General features: G+C 58.7%; 7 non-coding genes across 7 annotated transcripts; all 7 read right to left on the bottom strand.

The window, feature by feature from the left end:
- Nucleotides 1-1,862: 1,862 nt before the first annotated feature.
- On the bottom strand, nt 1,863-1,956 carry LOC123645393. Its single transcript, XR_006737569.1, has one exon. It is a non-coding gene; the product is annotated as a small nucleolar RNA SNORD116 (small nucleolar RNA).
- A 2,698-nt stretch (nt 1,957-4,654) lies between these two features.
- Nucleotides 4,655-4,748, bottom strand: LOC123645392. Its single transcript, XR_006737568.1, has one exon. It is a non-coding gene; the product is annotated as a small nucleolar RNA SNORD116 (small nucleolar RNA).
- Nucleotides 4,749-7,446: 2,698 nt separating this feature from the next.
- Nucleotides 7,447-7,540, bottom strand: LOC123645391. Its single transcript, XR_006737567.1, has one exon. It is a non-coding gene; the product is annotated as a small nucleolar RNA SNORD116 (small nucleolar RNA).
- A 2,698-nt stretch (nt 7,541-10,238) lies between these two features.
- On the bottom strand, nt 10,239-10,332 carry LOC123645390. Its single transcript, XR_006737566.1, has one exon. It is a non-coding gene; the product is annotated as a small nucleolar RNA SNORD116 (small nucleolar RNA).
- Nucleotides 10,333-13,030: 2,698 nt separating this feature from the next.
- Nucleotides 13,031-13,124, bottom strand: LOC123645389. Its single transcript, XR_006737565.1, has one exon. It is a non-coding gene; the product is annotated as a small nucleolar RNA SNORD116 (small nucleolar RNA).
- A 2,698-nt stretch (nt 13,125-15,822) lies between these two features.
- Nucleotides 15,823-15,916, bottom strand: LOC123645388. The gene has a single exon (XR_006737564.1). It is a non-coding gene; the product is annotated as a small nucleolar RNA SNORD116 (small nucleolar RNA).
- Nucleotides 15,917-18,614: 2,698 nt separating this feature from the next.
- On the bottom strand, nt 18,615-18,708 carry LOC123645387. The gene has a single exon (XR_006737563.1). It is a non-coding gene; the product is annotated as a small nucleolar RNA SNORD116 (small nucleolar RNA).
- Nucleotides 18,709-19,588: the final 880 nt, after the last annotated feature.

Raw genomic sequence — 19,588 nt, 5'->3', positions numbered from 1 at the left:
TAAAAGCCACTACTTCTCCTGATGCCACGCTGTGCTCACACTCAAGGGGATCTGACGAGAATGGGTCTGTGCCGTCTTGTCCGCACTCCCAGGTGGACCGCACCTGGCACAAAAGGAACCCACACCGACACTGGACACCGCCACCCTCATGGCGGGAAGATCACCCAGAGACACTGCCTCAAGGGCAGAGGCGGACCAACCTAGGAGGCCAGATGGGCTGCATGGCCAGGAACGCATCCTCCCTTCAGGGGAGACAACCTGCTCTCACAGGCATACCGGCACAACTGAAGAGCACTCATGGCTAAACGCCGTACACACTCCCCTAACCCTGGGCCACAAGGCCACAACACCGACATCCACCGGCCTTGCTTGTGTAAACCGCCCACCCGGGGCTCCAGTGCAGTTACCTCTCGGCAGCTGTCCATCAGGCCACGACCTTACAAGATTCACCAGACCACCGCCATCAAACCTGCAACTCAAGACCCCGACGGAGTCACCACATTCGGGCCAGACACACGGTTTCCCAATCAGTTCCCAAGCACAAAACCTATGCAACCTTCTTCCTTCATCCGAGCGCCATAACACCTTTCAGCCCATCCCGGCCACGGCATCACGGCAAACTGCCGAAGAGACCAGAGACGCTCCGCGCACCCACGCTCCACGAGGAATTACACATATAAACACATCTGAGCACCAGGAGAAATCACGGTATCCCAAGTCAGAAGTTGGCCCTCACACCGTGCCTGGGAGGTCACAGTCCGTGTGCCTCGGGGGGCCCATCACAGCCCATGAAGACCCCAAACAGACACTGAAGCCCACAGGGACAGCCAGGGCCAGTGACGTGCAAGTTCCCTTCCCTTCACAGCAAACACGCAAGCTTCCTGCACCAGGGCCGCAAATCTACAAAAAGAATGTCAACACGCAAGCTTCCTGCACCAGGGCCGCAAATCTACAAAGAGAATGTCACCTCAGAAAAGCTGAGACAAGCAAGGGCCCCATCAATGGAGGAGCCAACGGAACTATTCAGGAGCTGTCCACGCTACAGTGCAGCTCGGGACCTGCCAGCCAAGAGACCCTATGTGACCGAGGGACCCGCTGGGGTGTGGGGTGGCAAGGAAAGCACTCACTGGGACCCTGCACTTGGGCCCTCCTTTGCAATACCCAGGTCTGCCCAGGAATTGGCACCCAAGGGGCAACACCGCGCCGTTAAAACACTGAACGCTATGTGACACGGACGTTCTAGGGAGTATACTGCAACCCTTCGTCTCTGGCGTCCCTTCCAGCCAAGATCGCCAGTCCGTGGCACACAGGGATTCCACACAGGGGACAGGAGGAAGGAGATGGGGAGACTGCCCAACACCCAGGCGACCGCCAGCCAGGTGTAGGTGCAAAGTGGGTGCCAACAGGGGCCGCCCCAGCCGTTTCTATGCTTTCTGCCCCCTCGTCACTGGCAATTCCCTATCCCCACCGAACGTTAAGGCAACACCGACTTGAACCTGAGGCTTGGGCCTTGTTCTCCCCTAGGGAATGGAGGACCCCACCCTCTGCTTACGCACACAGGCCGCGGGGGCCCAGGTCTGTGTGACTGCGATCACGACACACATGCTGGCCCTGAGCTCCCCAGGCCTAGCCCACCTGGACCACCGCCAGTACTTAGGCCTGCAGTGCTGGCCACCACACCACCACCTGAGTGCCCACCGCACGGACCGTTCCCCTTCCCTTGTACAGCACCTGTTGGGGGTGTTCCTAATGCCCGTGACATGCAGGGCCTTCAAGTGTGGATGCCCTGTGTGGATGGGCAAATGTGTACCAGTGGCATTCCTCCCTCACTCTCCTAAAGGCTCTGGCTCAGGCAACGTGCTGGACCTCAGATCCGATGAGAGAGACGGTAGTGGGTTTCACTCATTTTGTTCAGATTTTCCAAGGAATGTTTTTTTGGGGACTCATCATCGATCCAAGCCACGTTCCCAGACGCTGGAAGTATCATCCCCAGAAAACGGCGGTGGGCGAGCCGGGGACCTCCAAGGCCTTGAGCGCCCTGGGGGACCCATGGCCACGCCACGGAGCCAGAGGAACACACCGTTCCTTCCCTCTGGGGGTGGAACTCGGCAAGCCATCACTGGCCTGCTGAGAGACAGCTCCCGGGAGGAGCTGCAAGGGCCTGCAGACACCATCAGCACGCGGGGCAAGGGAGTGCTTACCCTCCTCCTCAGCGATCCACCAGCATGGGGCACAAGTTGGCCAATCCCGATTCCAGGATTCCGTAGCACCTCCGGGCCTCAGAAGAAACGAAGGGCTTCCTTCCAAGCAGCCAGCATGCCTCTCAAGGCAACTCCCCCTGAGAACTGTACACAAGGCATATGCACCGTTGAGAGGGGGACCCAGGGACACGGGCCGCCACTTCCATGCCATTCCTTCCAGCGGGGTAACCTTCCTGCCCTTCATTTAACTGCCTCGGGGCTTTTTCTACCCAGACCCGACCCATAAACACGTGTTTCCAAAATAACTTTCGTGGCCACCACTACGCCCTCACTTGTCTCCTAGTCGGAGCCCCTATTTCAGGCAGACGGTGTTTCTGGGAACCGCTTGTGCAGTCCTTGGGGCGTGTGCCTAGGTGAGACACACATGCTAGTCTGCGCTTGTGTTCCTCATTTCCTGACAGGCCAGTCACCCTCTACGATTTCCAGGCTTGACCCCATGAAAATCCTACCGCTCTAGACCAAGGCCTTGCATCAAGGGCATGAGAACCACGGCCTCTGCGAGCTTCTGACAGGGGCCAGAGGTGGCTTGCCTAAAAGCCACTACTTCTCCTGATGCCACGCTGTGCTCACACTCAAGGGGATCTGACGACAATGGGTCTGTGCCGTCTTGTCCGCACTCCCAGGTGGACCGCACCTGGCACAAAAGGAACCCACACCGACACTGGACACCGCCACCCTCATGGCGGGAAGATCACCCAGAGACACTGCCTCAAGGGCAGAGGCGGACCAACCTAGGAGGCCAGATGGGCTGCATGGCCAGGAACGCATCCTCCCTTCAGGGGAGACAACCTGCTCTCACAGGCATACCGGCACAACTGAAGAGCACTCATGGCTAAACGCCGTACACACTCCCCTAACCCTGGGCCACAAGGCCACAACACCGACATCCACCGGCCTTGCTTGTGTAAACCGCCCACCCGGGGCTCCAGTGCAGTTACCTCTCGGCAGCTGTCCATCAGGCCACGACCTTACAAGATTCACCAGACCACCGCCATCAAACCTGCAACTCAAGACCCCGACGGAGTCACCACATTCGGGCCAGACACACGGTTTCCCAATCAGTTCCCAAGCACAAAACCTATGCAACCTTCTTCCTTCATCCGAGCGCCATAACACCTTTCAGCCCATCCCGGCCACGGCATCACGGCAAACTGCCGAAGAGACCAGAGACGCTCCGCGCACCCACGCTCCACGAGGAATTACACATATAAACACATCTGAGCACCAGGAGAAATCACGGTATCCCAAGTCAGAAGTTGGCCCTCACACCGTGCCTGGGAGGTCACAGTCCGTGTGCCTCGGGGGGCCCATCACAGCCCATGAAGACCCCAAACAGACACTGAAGCCCACAGGGACAGCCAGGGCCAGTGATGTGCAAGTTCCCTTCCCTTCACAGCAAACACGCAAGCTTCCTGCACCAGGGCCGCAAATCTACAAAAAGAATGTCAACACGCAAGCTTCCTGCACCAGGGCCGCAAATCTACAAAGAGAATGTCACCTCAGAAAAGCTGAGACAAGCAAGGGCCCCATCAATGGAGGAGCCAACGGAACTATTCAGGAGCTGTCCACGCTACAGTGCAGCTCGGGACCTGCCAGCCAAGAGACCCTATGTGACCGAGGGACCCGCTGGGGTGTGGGGTGGCAAGGAAAGCACTCACTGGGACCCTGCACTTGGGCCCTCCTTTGCAATACCCAGGTCTGCCCAGGAATTGGCACCCAAGGGGCAACACCGCGCCGTTAAAACACTGAACGCTATGTGACACGGACGTTCTAGGGAGTATACTGCAACCCTTCGTCTCTGGCGTCCCTTCCAGCCAAGATCGCCAGTCCGTGGCACACAGGGATTCCACACAGGGGACAGGAGGAAGGAGATGGGGAGACTGCCCAACACCCAGGCGACCGCCAGCCAGGTGTAGGTGCAAAGTGGGTGCCAACAGGGGCCGCCCCAGCCGTTTCTATGCTTTCTGCCCCCTCGTCACTGGCAATTCCCTATCCCCACCGAACGTTAAGGCAACACCGACTTGAACCTGAGGCTTGGGCCTTGTGCTCCCCTAGGGAATGGAGGACCCCACCCTCTGCTTACGCACACAGGCCGCGGGGGCCCAGGTCTGTGTGACTGCGATCACGACACACATGCTGGCCCTGAGCTCCCCAGGCCTAGCCCACCTGGACCACCGCCAGTACTTAGGCCTGCAGTGCTGGCCACCACACCACCACCTGAGTGCCCACCGCACGGACCGTTCCCCTTCCCTTGTACAGCACCTGTTGGGGGTGTTCCTAATGCCCGTGACATGCAGGGCCTTCAAGTGTGGATGCCCTGTGTGGATGGGCAAATGTGTACCAGTGGCATTCCTCCCTCACTCTCCTAAAGGCTCTGGCTCAGGCAACGTGCTGGACCTCAGATCCGATGAGAGAGACGGTAGTGGGTTTCACTCATTTTGTTCAGATTTTCCAAGGAATGTTTTTTTGGGGACTCATCATCGATCCAAGCCACGTTCCCAGACGCTGGAAGTATCATCCCCAGAAAACGGCGGTGGGCGAGCCGGGGACCTCCAAGGCCTTGAGCGCCCTGGGGGACCCAGGGCCACGCCACGGAGCCAGAGGAACACACCGTTCCTTCCCTCTGGGGGTGGAACTCGGCAAGCCATCACTGGCCTGCTGAGAGACAGCTCCCGGGAGGAGCTGCAAGGGCCTGCAGACACCATCAGCACGCGGGGCAAGGGAGTGCTTACCCTCCTCCTCAGCGATCCACCAGCATGGGGCACAAGTTGGCCAATCCCGATTCCAGGATTCCGTAGCACCTCCGGGCCTCAGAAGAAACGAAGGGCTTCCTTCCAAGCAGCCAGCATGCCTCTCAAGGCAACTCCCCCTGAGAACTGTACACAAGGCATATGCACCGTTGAGAGGGGGACCCAGGGACACGGGCCGCCACTTCCATGCCATTCCTTCCAGCGGGGTAACCTTCCTGCCCTTCATTTAACTGCCTCGGGGCTTTTTCTACCCAGACCCGACCCATAAACACGTGTTTCCAAAATAACTTTCGTGGCCACCACTACGCCCTCACTTGTCTCCTAGTCGGAGCCCCTATTTCAGGCAGACGGTGTTTCTGGGAACCGCTTGTGCAGTCCTTGGGGCGTGTGCCTAGGTGAGACACACATGCTAGTCTGCGCTTGTGTTCCTCATTTCCTGACAGGCCAGTCACCCTCTACGATTTCCAGGCTTGACCCCATGAAAATCCTACCGCTCTAGACCAAGGCCTTGCATCAAGGGCATGAGAACCACGGCCTCTGCGAGCTTCTGACAGGGGCCAGAGGTGGCTTGCCTAAAAGCCACTACTTCTCCTGATGCCACGCTGTGCTCACACTCAAGGGGATCTGACGACAATGGGTCTGTGCCGTCTTGTCCGCACTCCCAGGTGGACCGCACCTGGCACAAAAGGAACCCACACCGACACTGGACACCGCCACCCTCATGGCGGGAAGATCACCCAGAGACACTGCCTCAAGGGCAGAGGCGGACCAACCTAGGAGGCCAGATGGGCTGCATGGCCAGGAACGCATCCTCCCTTCAGGGGAGACAACCTGCTCTCACAGGCATACCGGCACAACTGAAGAGCACTCATGGCTAAACGCCGTACACACTCCCCTAACCCTGGGCCACAAGGCCACAACACCGACATCCACCGGCCTTGCTTGTGTAAACCGCCCACCCGGGGCTCCAGTGCAGTTACCTCTCGGCAGCTGTCCATCAGGCCACGACCTTACAAGATTCACCAGACCACCGCCATCAAACCTGCAACTCAAGACCCCGACGGAGTCACCACATTCGGGCCAGACACACGGTTTCCCAATCAGTTCCCAAGCACAAAACCTATGCAACCTTCTTCCTTCATCCGAGCGCCATAACACCTTTCAGCCCATCCCGGCCACGGCATCACGGCAAACTGCCGAAGAGACCAGAGACGCTCCGCGCACCCACGCTCCACGAGGAATTACACATATAAACACATCTGAGCACCAGGAGAAATCACGGTATCCCAAGTCAGAAGTTGGCCCTCACACCGTGCCTGGGAGGTCACAGTCCGTGTGCCTCGGGGGGCCCATCACAGCCCATGAAGACCCCAAACAGACACTGAAGCCCACAGGGACAGCCAGGGCCAGTGACGTGCAAGTTCCCTTCCCTTCACAGCAAACACGCAAGCTTCCTGCACCAGGGCCGCAAATCTACAAAAAGAATGTCAACACGCAAGCTTCCTGCACCAGGGCCGCAAATCTACAAAGAGAATGTCACCTCAGAAAAGCTGAGACAAGCAAGGGCCCCATCAATGGAGGAGCCAACGGAACTATTCAGGAGCTGTCCACGCTACAGTGCAGCTCGGGACCTGCCAGCCAAGAGACCCTATGTGACCGAGGGACCCGCTGGGGTGTGGGGTGGCAAGGAAAGCACTCACTGGGACCCTGCACTTGGGCCCTCCTTTGCAATACCCAGGTCTGCCCAGGAATTGGCACCCAAGGGGCAACACCGCGCCGTTAAAACACTGAACGCTATGTGACACGGACGTTCTAGGGAGTATACTGCAACCCTTCGTCTCTGGCGTCCCTTCCAGCCAAGATCGCCAGTCCGTGGCACACAGGGATTCCACACAGGGGACAGGAGGAAGGAGATGGGGAGACTGCCCAACACCCAGGCGACCGCCAGCCAGGTGTAGGTGCAAAGTGGGTGCCAACAGGGGCCGCCCCAGCCGTTTCTATGCTTTCTGCCCCCTCGTCACTGGCAATTCCCTATCCCCACCGAACGTTAAGGCAACACCGACTTGAACCTGAGGCTTGGGCCTTGTGCTCCCCTAGGGAATGGAGGACCCCACCCTCTGCTTACGCACACAGGCCGCGGGGGCCCAGGTCTGTGTGACTGCGATCACGACACACATGCTGGCCCTGAGCTCCCCAGGCCTAGCCCACCTGGACCACCGCCAGTACTTAGGCCTGCAGTGCTGGCCACCACACCACCACCTGAGTGCCCACCGCACGGACCGTTCCCCTTCCCTTGTACAGCACCTGTTGGGGGTGTTCCTAATGCCCGTGACATGCAGGGCCTTCAAGTGTGGATGCCCTGTGTGGATGGGCAAATGTGTACCAGTGGCATTCCTCCCTCACTCTCCTAAAGGCTCTGGCTCAGGCAACGTGCTGGACCTCAGATCCGATGAGAGAGACGGTAGTGGGTTTCACTCATTTTGTTCAGATTTTCCAAGGAATGTTTTTTTGGGGACTCATCATCGATCCAAGCCACGTTCCCAGACGCTGGAAGTATCATCCCCAGAAAACGGCGGTGGGCGAGCCGGGGACCTCCAAGGCCTTGAGCGCCCTGGGGGACCCAGGGCCACGCCACGGAGCCAGAGGAACACACCGTTCCTTCCCTCTGGGGGTGGAACTCGGCAAGCCATCACTGGCCTGCTGAGAGACAGCTCCCGGGAGGAGCTGCAAGGGCCTGCAGACAGCATCAGCACGCGGGGCAAGGGAGTGCTTACCCTCCTCCTCAGCGATCCACCAGCATGGGGCACAAGTTGGCCAATCCCGATTCCAGGATTCCGTAGCACCTCCGGGCCTCAGAAGAAACGAAGGGCTTCCTTCCAAGCAGCCAGCATGCCTCTCAAGGCAACTCCCCCTGAGAACTGTACACAAGGCATATGCACCGTTGAGAGGGGGACCCAGGGACACGGGCCGCCACTTCCATGCCATTCCTTCCAGCGGGGTAACCTTCCTGCCCTTCATTTAACTGCCTCGGGGCTTTTTCTACCCAGACCCGACCCATAAACACGTGTTTCCAAAATAACTTTCGTGGCCACCACTACGCCCTCACTTGTCTCCTAGTCGGAGCCCCTATTTCAGGCAGACGGTGTTTCTGGGAACCGCTTGTGCAGTCCTTGGGGCGTGTGCCTAGGTGAGACACACATGCTAGTCTGCGCTTGTGTTCCTCATTTCCTGACAGGCCAGTCACCCTCTACGATTTCCAGGCTTGACCCCATGAAAATCCTACCGCTCTAGACCAAGGCCTTGCATCAAGGGCATGAGAACCACGGCCTCTGCGAGCTTCTGACAGGGGCCAGAGGTGGCTTGCCTAAAAGCCACTACTTCTCCTGATGCCACGCTGTGCTCACACTCAAGGGGATCTGACGACAATGGGTCTGTGCCGTCTTGTCCGCACTCCCAGGTGGACCGCACCTGGCACAAAAGGAACCCACACCGACACTGGACACCGCCACCCTCATGGCGGGAAGATCACCCAGAGACACTGCCTCAAGGGCAGAGGCGGACCAACCTAGGAGGCCAGATGGGCTGCATGGCCAGGAACGCATCCTCCCTTCAGGGGAGACAACCTGCTCTCACAGGCATACCGGCACAACTGAAGAGCACTCATGGCTAAACGCCGTACACACTCCCCTAACCCTGGGCCACAAGGCCACAACACCGACATCCACCGGCCTTGCTTGTGTAAACCGCCCACCCGGGGCTCCAGTGCAGTTACCTCTCGGCAGCTGTCCATCAGGCCACGACCTTACAAGATTCACCAGACCACCGCCATCAAACCTGCAACTCAAGACCCCGACGGAGTCACCACATTCGGGCCAGACACACGGTTTCCCAATCAGTTCCCAAGCACAAAACCTATGCAACCTTCTTCCTTCATCCGAGCGCCATAACACCTTTCAGCCCATCCCGGCCACGGCATCACGGCAAACTGCCGAAGAGACCAGAGACGCTCCGCGCACCCACGCTCCACGAGGAATTACACATATAAACACATCTGAGCACCAGGAGAAATCACGGTATCCCAAGTCAGAAGTTGGCCCTCACACCGTGCCTGGGAGGTCACAGTCCGTGTGCCTCGGGGGGCCCATCACAGCCCATGAAGACCCCAAACAGACACTGAAGCCCACAGGGACAGCCAGGGCCAGTGACGTGCAAGTTCCCTTCCCTTCACAGCAAACACGCAAGCTTCCTGCACCAGGGCCGCAAATCTACAAAAAGAATGTCAACACGCAAGCTTCCTGCACCAGGGCCGCAAATCTACAAAGAGAATGTCACCTCAGAAAAGCTGAGACAAGCAAGGGCCCCATCAATGGAGGAGCCAACGGAACTATTCAGGAGCTGTCCACGCTACAGTGCAGCTCGGGACCTGCCAGCCAAGAGACCCTATGTGACCGAGGGACCCGCTGGGGTGTGGGGTGGCAAGGAAAGCACTCACTGGGACCCTGCACTTGGGCCCTCCTTTGCAATACCCAGGTCTGCCCAGGAATTGGCACCCAAGGGGCAACACCGCGCCGTTAAAACACTGAACGCTATGTGACACGGACGTTCTAGGGAGTATACTGCAACCCTTCGTCTCTGGCGTCCCTTCCAGCCAAGATCGCCAGTCCGTGGCACACAGGGATTCCACACAGGGGACAGGAGGAAGGAGATGGGGAGACTGCCCAATACCCAGGCGACCGCCAGCCAGGTGTAGGTGCAAAGTGGGTGCCAACAGGGGCCGCCCCAGCCGTTTCTATGCTTTCTGCCCCCTCGTCACTGGCAATTCCCTATCCCCACCGAACGTTAAGGCAACACCGACTTGAACCTGAGGCTTGGGCCTTGTTCTCCCCTAGGGAATGGAGGACCCCACCCTCTGCTTACGCACACAGGCCGCGGGGGCCCAGGTCTGTGTGACTGCGATCACGACACACATGCTGGCCCTGAGCTCCCCAGGCCTAGCCCACCTGGACCACCGCCAGTACTTAGGCCTGCAGTGCTGGCCACCACACCACCACCTGAGTGCCCACCGCACGGACCGTTCCCCTTCCCTTGTACAGCACCTGTTGGGGGTGTTCCTAATGCCCGTGACATGCAGGGCCTTCAAGTGTGGATGCCCTGTGTGGATGGGCAAATGTGTACCAGTGGCATTCCTCCCTCACTCTCCTAAAGGCTCTGGCTCAGGCAACGTGCTGGACCTCAGATCCGATGAGAGAGACGGTAGTGGGTTTCACTCATTTTGTTCAGATTTTCCAAGGAATGTTTTTTTGGGGACTCATCATCGATCCAAGCCACGTTCCCAGACGCTGGAAGTATCATCCCCAGAAAACGGCGGTGGGCGAGCCGGGGACCTCCAAGGCCTTGAGCGCCCTGGGGGACCCATGGCCACGCCACGGAGCCAGAGGAACACACCGTTCCTTCCCTCTGGGGGTGGAACTCGGCAAGCCATCACTGGCCTGCTGAGAGACAGCTCCCGGGAGGAGCTGCAAGGGCCTGCAGACACCATCAGCACGCGGGGCAAGGGAGTGCTTACCCTCCTCCTCAGCGATCCACCAGCATGGGGCACAAGTTGGCCAATCCCGATTCCAGGATTCCGTAGCACCTCCGGGCCTCAGAAGAAACGAAGGGCTTCCTTCCAAGCAGCCAGCATGCCTCTCAAGGCAACTCCCCCTGAGAACTGTACACAAGGCATATGCACCGTTGAGAGGGGGACCCAGGGACACGGGCCGCCACTTCCATGCCATTCCTTCCAGCGGGGTAACCTTCCTGCCCTTCATTTAACTGCCTCGGGGCTTTTTCTACCCAGACCCGACCCATAAACACGTGTTTCCAAAATAACTTTCGTGGCCACCACTACGCCCTCACTTGTCTCCTAGTCGGAGCCCCTATTTCAGGCAGACGGTGTTTCTGGGAACCGCTTGTGCAGTCCTTGGGGCGTGTGCCTAGGTGAGACACACATGCTAGTCTGCGCTTGTGTTCCTCATTTCCTGACAGGCCAGTCACCCTCTACGATTTCCAGGCTTGACCCCATGAAAATCCTACCGCTCTAGACCAAGGCCTTGCATCAAGGGCATGAGAACCACGGCCTCTGCGAGCTTCTGACAGGGGCCAGAGGTGGCTTGCCTAAAAGCCACTACTTCTCCTGATGCCACGCTGTGCTCACACTCAAGGGGATCTGACGACAATGGGTCTGTGCCGTCTTGTCCGCACTCCCAGGTGGACCGCACCTGGCACAAAAGGAACCCACACCGACACTGGACACCGCCACCCTCATGGCGGGAAGATCACCCAGAGACACTGCCTCAAGGGCAGAGGCGGACCAACCTAGGAGGCCAGATGGGCTGCATGGCCAGGAACGCATCCTCCCTTCAGGGGAGACAACCTGCTCTCACAGGCATACCGGCACAACTGAAGAGCACTCATGGCTAAACGCCGTACACACTCCCCTAACCCTGGGCCACAAGGCCACAACACCGACATCCACCGGCCTTGCTTGTGTAAACCGCCCACCCGGGGCTCCAGTGCAGTTACCTCTCGGCAGCTGTCCATCAGGCCACGACCTTACAAGATTCACCAGACCACCGCCATCAAACCTGCAACTCAAGACCCCGACGGAGTCACCACATTCGGGCCAGACACACGGTTTCCCAATCAGTTCCCAAGCACAAAACCTATGCAACCTTCTTCCTTCATCCGAGCGCCATAACACCTTTCAGCCCATCCCGGCCACGGCATCACGGCAAACTGCCGAAGAGACCAGAGACGCTCCGCGCACCCACGCTCCACGAGGAATTACACATATAAACACATCTGAGCACCAGGAGAAATCACGGTATCCCAAGTCAGAAGTTGGCCCTCACACCGTGCCTGGGAGGTCACAGTCCGTGTGCCTCGGGGGGCCCATCACAGCCCATGAAGACCCCAAACAGACACTGAAGCCCACAGGGACAGCCAGGGCCAGTGACGTGCAAGTTCCCTTCCCTTCACAGCAAACACGCAAGCTTCCTGCACCAGGGCCGCAAATCTACAAAAAGAATGTCAACACGCAAGCTTCCTGCACCAGGGCCGCAAATCTACAAAGAGAATGTCACCTCAGAAAAGCTGAGACAAGCAAGGGCCCCATCAATGGAGGAGCCAACGGAACTATTCAGGAGCTGTCCACGCTACAGTGCAGCTCGGGACCTGCCAGCCAAGAGACCCTATGTGACCGAGGGACCCGCTGGGGTGTGGGGTGGCAAGGAAAGCACTCACTGGGACCCTGCACTTGGGCCCTCCTTTGCAATACCCAGGTCTGCCCAGGAATTGGCACCCAAGGGGCAACACCGCGCCGTTAAAACACTGAACGCTATGTGACACGGACGTTCTAGGGAGTATACTGCAACCCTTCGTCTCTGGCGTCCCTTCCAGCCAAGATCGCCAGTCCGTGGCACACAGGGATTCCACACAGGGGACAGGAGGAAGGAGATGGGGAGACTGCCCAACACCCAGGCGACCGCCAGCCAGGTGTAGGTGCAAAGTGGGTGCCAACAGGGGCCGCCCCAGCCGTTTCTATGCTTTCTGCCCCCTCGTCACTGGCAATTCCCTATCCCCACCGAACGTTAAGGCAACACCGACTTGAACCTGAGGCTTGGGCCTTGTGCTCCCCTAGGGAATGGAGGACCCCACCCTCTGCTTACGCACACAGGCCGCGGGGGCCCAGGTCTGTGTGACTGCGATCACGACACACATGCTGGCCCTGAGCTCCCCAGGCCTAGCCCACCTGGACCACCGCCAGTACTTAGGCCTGCAGTGCTGGCCACCACACCACCACCTGAGTGCCCACCGCACGGACCGTTCCCCTTCCCTTGTACAGCACCTGTTGGGGGTGTTCCTAATGCCCGTGACATGCAGGGCCTTCAAGTGTGGATGCCCTGTGTGGATGGGCAAATGTGTACCAGTGGCATTCCTCCCTCACTCTCCTAAAGGCTCTGGCTCAGGCAACGTGCTGGACCTCAGATCCGATGAGAGAGACGGTAGTGGGTTTCACTCATTTTGTTCAGATTTTCCAAGGAATGTTTTTTTGGGGACTCATCATCGATCCAAGCCACGTTCCCAGACGCTGGAAGTATCATCCCCAGAAAACGGCGGTGGGCGAGCCGGGGACCTCCAAGGCCTTGAGCGCCCTGGGGGACCCAGGGCCACGCCACGGAGCCAGAGGAACACACCGTTCCTTCCCTCTGGGGGTGGAACTCGGCAAGCCATCACTGGCCTGCTGAGAGACAGCTCCCGGGAGGAGCTGCAAGGGCCTGCAGACACCATCAGCACGCGGGGCAAGGGAGTGCTTACCCTCCTCCTCAGCGATCCACCAGCATGGGGCACAAGTTGGCCAATCCCGATTCCAGGATTCCGTAGCACCTCCGGGCCTCAGAAGAAACGAAGGGCTTCCTTCCAAGCAGACAGCATGCCTCTCAAGGCAACTCCCCCTGAGAACTGTACACAAGGCATATGCACCGTTGAGAGGGGGACCCAGGGACACGGGCCGCCACTTCCATGCCATTCCTTCCAGCGGGGTAACCTTCCTGCCCTTCATTTAACTGCCTCGGGGCTTTTTCTACCCAGACCCGACCCATAAACACGTGTTTCCAAAATAACTTTCGTGGCCACCACTACGCCCTCACTTGTCTCCTAGTCGGAGCCCCTATTTCAGGCAGACGGTGTTTCTGGGAACCGCTTGTGCAGTCCTTGGGGCGTGTGCCTAGGTGAGACACACATGCTAGTCTGCGCTTGTGTTCCTCATTTCCTGACAGGCCAGTCACCCTCTACGATTTCCAGGCTTGACCCCATGAAAATCCTACCGCTCTAGACCAAGGCCTTGCATCAAGGGCATGAGAACCACGGCCTCTGCGAGCTTCTGACAGGGGCCAGAGGTGGCTTGCCTAAAAGCCACTACTTCTCCTGATGCCACGCTGTGCTCACACTCAAGGGGATCTGACGACAATGGGTCTGTGCCGTCTTGTCCGCACTCCCAGGTGGACCGCACCTGGCACAAAAGGAACCCACACCGACACTGGACACCGCCACCCTCATGGCGGGAAGATCACCCAGAGACACTGCCTCAAGGGCAGAGGCGGACCAACCTAGGAGGCCAGATGGGCTGCATGGCCAGGAACGCATCCTCCCTTCAGGGGAGACAACCTGCTCTCACAGGCATACCGGCACAACTGAAGAGCACTCATGGCTAAACGCCGTACACACTCCCCTAACCCTGGGCCACAAGGCCACAACACCGACATCCACCGGCCTTGCTTGTGTAAACCGCCCACCCGGGGCTCCAGTGCAGTTACCTCTCGGCAGCTGTCCATCAGGCCACGACCTTACAAGATTCACCAGACCACCGCCATCAAACCTGCAACTCAAGACCCCGACGGAGTCACCACATTCGGGCCAGACACACGGTTTCCCAATCAGTTCCCAAGCACAAAACCTATGCAACCTTCTTCCTTCATCCGAGCGCCATAACACCTTTCAGCCCATCCCGGCCACGGCATCACGGCAAACTGCCGAAGAGACCAGAGACGCTCCGCGCACCCACGCTCCACGAGGAATTACACATATAAACACATCTGAGCACCAGGAGAAATCACGGTATCCCAAGTCAGAAGTTGGCCCTCACACCGTGCCTGGGAGGTCACAGTCCGTGTGCCTCGGGGGGCCCATCACAGCCCATGAAGACCCCAAACAGACACTGAAGCCCACAGGGACAGCCAGGGCCAGTGACGTGCAAGTTCCCTTCCCTTCACAGCAAACACGCAAGCTTCCTGCACCAGGGCCGCAAATCTACAAAAAGAATGTCAACACGCAAGCTTCCTGCACCAGGGCCGCAAATCTACAAAGAGAATGTCACCTCAGAAAAGCTGAGACAAGCAAGGGCCCCATCAATGGAGGAGCCAACGGAACTATTCAGGAGCTGTCCACGCTACAGTGCAGCTCGGGACCTGCCAGCCAAGAGACCCTATGTGACCGAGGGACCCGCTGGGGTGTGGGGTGGCAAGGAAAGCACTCACTGGGACCCTGCACTTGGGCCCTCCTTTGCAATACCCAGGTCTGCCCAGGAATTGGCACCCAAGGGGCAACACCGCGCCGTTAAAACACTGAACGCTATGTGACACGGACGTTCTAGGGAGTATACTGCAACCCTTCGTCTCTGGCGTCCCTTCCAGCCAAGATCGCCAGTCCGTGGCACACAGGGATTCCACACAGGGGACAGGAGGAAGGAGATGGGGAGACTGCCCAACACCCAGGCGACCGCCAGCCAGGTGTAGGTGCAAAGTGGGTGCCAACAGGGGCCGCCCCAGCCGTTTCTATGCTTTCTGCCCCCTCGTCACTGGCAATTCCCTATCCCCACCGAACGTTAAGGCAACACCGACTTGAACCTGAGGCTTGGGCCTTGTTCTCCCCTAGGGAATGGAGGACCCCACCCTCTGCTTACGCACACAGGCCGCGGGGGCCCAGGTCTGTGTGACTGCGATCACGACACACATGCTGGCCCTGAGCTCCCCAGGCCTAGCCCACCTGGACCACCGCCAGTACTTAGGCCTGCAGTGCTGGCCACCACACCACCACCTGAGTGCCCACCGCACGGACCGTTCCCCTTCCCTTGTACAGCACCTGTTGGGGGTGTTCCTAATGCCCGTGACATGCAGGGCCTTCAAGTGTGGATGCCCTGTGTGGATGGGCAAATGTGTACCAGTGGCATTCCTCCCTCACTCTCCTAAAGGCTCTGGCTCAGGCAACGTGCTGGACCTCAGATCCGATGAGAGAGACGGTAGTGGGTTTCACTCATTTTGTTCAGATTTTCCAAGGAATGTTTTTTTGGGGACTCATCATCGATCCAAGCCACGTTCCCAGACGCTGGAAGTATCATCCCCAGAAAACGGCGGTGGGCGAGCCGGGGACCTCCAAGGCCTTGAGCGCCCTGGGGGACCCAGGGCCACGCCACGGAGCCAGAGGAACACACCGTTCCTTCCCTCTGGGGGTGGAACTCGGCAAGCCATCACTGGCCTGCTGAGAGACAGCTCCCGGGAGGAGCTGCAAGGGCCTGCAGACACCATCAGCACGCGGGGCAAGGGAGTGCTTACCCTCCTCCTCAGCGATCCACCAGCATGGGGCACAAGTTGGCCAATCCCGATTCCAGGATTCCGTAGCACCTCCGGGCCTCAGAAGAAACGAAGGGCTTCCTTCCAAGCAGCCAGCATGCCTCTCAAGGCAACTCCCCCTGAGAACTGTACACAAGGCATATGCACCGTTGAGAGGGGGACCCAGGGACACGGGCCGCCACTTCCATGCCATTCCTTCCAGCGGGGTAACCTTCCTGCCCTTCATTTAACTGCCTCGGGGCTTTTTCTACCCAGACCCGACCCATAAACACGTGTTTCCAAAATAACTTTCGTGGCCACCACTACGCCCTCACTTGTCTCCTAGTCGGAGCCCCTATTTCAGGCAGACGGTGTTTCTGGGAACCGCTTGTGCAGTCCTTGGGGCGTGTGCCTAGGTGAGACACACATGCTAGTCTGCGCTTGTGTTCCTCATTTCCTGACAGGCCAGTCACCCTCTACGATTTCCAGGCTTGACCCCATGAAAATCCTACCGCTCTAGACCAAGGCCTTGCATCAAGGGCATGAGAACCACGGCCTCTGCGAGCTTCTGACAGGGGCCAGAGGTGGCTTGCCTAAAAGCCACTACTTCTCCTGATGCCACGCTGTGCTCACACTCAAGGGGATCTGACGACAATGGGTCTGTGCCGTCTTGTCCGCACTCCCAGGTGGACCGCACCTGGCACAAAAGGAACCCACACCGACACTGGACACTGCCACCCTCATGGCGGGAAGATCACCCAGAGACACTGCCTCAAGGGCAGAGGCGGACCAACCTAGGAGGCCAGATGGGCTGCATGGCCAGGAACGCATCCTCCCTTCAGGGGAGACAACCTGCTCTCACAGGCATACCGGCACAACTGAAGAGCACTCATGGCTAAACGCCGTACACACTCCCCTAACCCTGGGCCACAAGGCCACAACACCGACATCCACCGGCCTTGCTTGTGTAAACCGCCCACCCGGGGCTCCAGTGCAGTTACCTCTCGGCAGCTGTCCATCAGGCCACGACCTTACAAGATTCACCAGACCACCGCCATCAAACCTGCAACTCAAGACCCCGACGGAGTCACCACATTCGGGCCAGACACACGGTTTCCCAATCAGTTCCCAAGCACAAAACCTATGCAACCTTCTTCCTTCATCCGAGCGCCATAACACCTTTCAGCCCATCCCGGCCACGGCATCACGGCAAACTGCCGAAGAGACCAGAGACGCTCCGCGCACCCACGCTCCACGAGGAATTACACATATAAACACATCTGAGCACCAGGAGAAATCACGGTATCCCAAGTCAGAAGTTGGCCCTCACACCGTGCCTGGGAGGTCACAGTCCGTGTGCCTCGGGGGGCCCATCACAGCCCATGAAGACCCCAAACAGACACTGAAGCCCACAGGGACAGCCAGGGCCAGTGACGTGCAAGTTCCCTTCCCTTCACAGCAAACACGCAAGCTTCCTGCACCAGGGCCGCAAATCTACAAAAAGAATGTCAACACGCAAGCTTCCTGCACCAGGGCCGCAAATCTACAAAGAGAATGTCACCTCAGAAAAGCTGAGACAAGCAAGGGCCCCATCAATGGAGGAGCCAACGGAACTATTCAGGAGCTGTCCACGCTACAGTGCAGCTCGGGACCTGCCAGCCAAGAGACCCTATGTGACCGAGGGACCCGCTGGGGTGTGGGGTGGCAAGGAAAGCACTCACTGGGACCCTGCACTTGGGCCCTCCTTTGCAATACCCAGGTCTGCCCAGGAATTGGCACCCAAGGGGCAACACCGCGCCGTTAAAACACTGAACGCTATGTGACACGGACGTTCTAGGGAGTATACTGCAACCCTTCGTCTCTGGCGTCCCTTCCAGCCAAGATCGCCAGTCCGTGGCACACAGGGATTCCACACAGGGGACAGGAGGAAGGAGATGGGGAGACTGCCCAACACCCAGGCGACCGCCAGCCAGGTGTAGGTGCAAAGTGGGTGCCAACAGGGGCCGCCCCAGCCGTTTCTATGCTTTCTGCCCCCTCGTCACTGGCAATTCCCTATCCCCACCGAACGTTAAGGCAACACCGACTTGAACCTGAGGCTTGGGCCTTGTGCTCCCCTAGGGAATGGAGGACCCCACCCTCTGCTTACGCACACAGGCCGCGGGGGCCCAGGTCTGTGTGACTGCGATCACGACACACATGCTGGCCCTGAGCTCCCCAGGCCTAGCCCACCTGGACCACCGCCAGTACTTAGGCCTGCAGTGCTGGCCACCACACCACCACCTGAGTGCCCACCGCACGGACCGTTCCCCTTCCCTTGTACAGCACCTGTTGGGGTTGTTCCTAATGCCCGTGACATGCAGGGCCTTCAAGTGTGGATGCCCTGTGTGGATGGGCAAATGTGTACCAGTGGCATTCCTCCCTCACTCTCCTAAAGGCTCTGGCTCAGGCAACGTGCTGGACCTCAGATCCGATGAGAGAGACGGTAGTGGGTTTCACTCATTTTGTTCAGATTTTCCAAGGAATGTTTTTTTGGGGACTCATCATCGATCCAAGCCACGTTCCCAGACGCTGGAAGTATCATCCCCAGAAAACGGCGGTGGGCGAGCCGGGGACCTCCAAGGCCTTGAGAGCCCTGGGGGACCCAGGGCCACGCCACGGAGCCAGAGGAACACACCGTTCCTTCCCTCTGGGGGTGGAACTCGGCAAGCCATCACTGGCCTGCTGAGAGACAGCTCCCGGGAGGAGCTGCAAGGGCCTGCAGACAGCATCAGCACGCGGGGCAAGGGAGTGCTTACCCTCCTCCTCAGCGATCCACCAGCATGGGGCACAAGTTGGCCAATCCCGATTCCAGGATTCCGTAGCACCTCCGGGCCTCAGAAGAAACGAAGGGCTTCCTTCCAAGCAGACAGCATGCCTCTCAAGGCAACTCCCCCTGAGAACTGTACACAAGGCATATGCACCGTTGAGAGGGGGACCCAGGGACACGGGCCGCCACTTCCATGCCATTCCTTCCAGCGGGGTAACCTTCCTGCCCTTCATTTAACTGCCTCGGGGCTTTTTCTACCCAGACCCGACCCATAAACACGTGTTTCCAAAATAACTTTCGTGGCCACCACTACGCCCTCACTTGTCTCCTAGTCGGAGCCCCTATTTCAGGCAGACGGTGTTTCTGGGAACCGCTTGTGCAGTCCTTGGGGCGTGTGCCTAGGTGAGACACACATGCTAGTCTGCGCTTGTGTTCCTCATTTCCTGACAGGCCAGTCACCCTCTACGATTTCCAGGCTTGACCCCATGAAAATCCTACCGCTCTAGACCAAGGCCTTGCATCAAGGGCATGAGAACCACGGCCTCTGCGAGCTTCTGACAGGGGCCAGAGGTGGCTTGCCTAAAAGCCACTACTTCTCCTGATGCCACGCTGTGCTCACACTCA

The sequence above is a fragment of the Lemur catta genome, chromosome 9, assembly GCF_020740605.2.
Source record: "Lemur catta isolate mLemCat1 chromosome 9, mLemCat1.pri, whole genome shotgun sequence".
Taxonomy (NCBI): domain Eukaryota; kingdom Metazoa; phylum Chordata; class Mammalia; order Primates; family Lemuridae; genus Lemur; species Lemur catta.
This window is presented reverse-complemented; position numbering and strand designations above follow the sequence as displayed.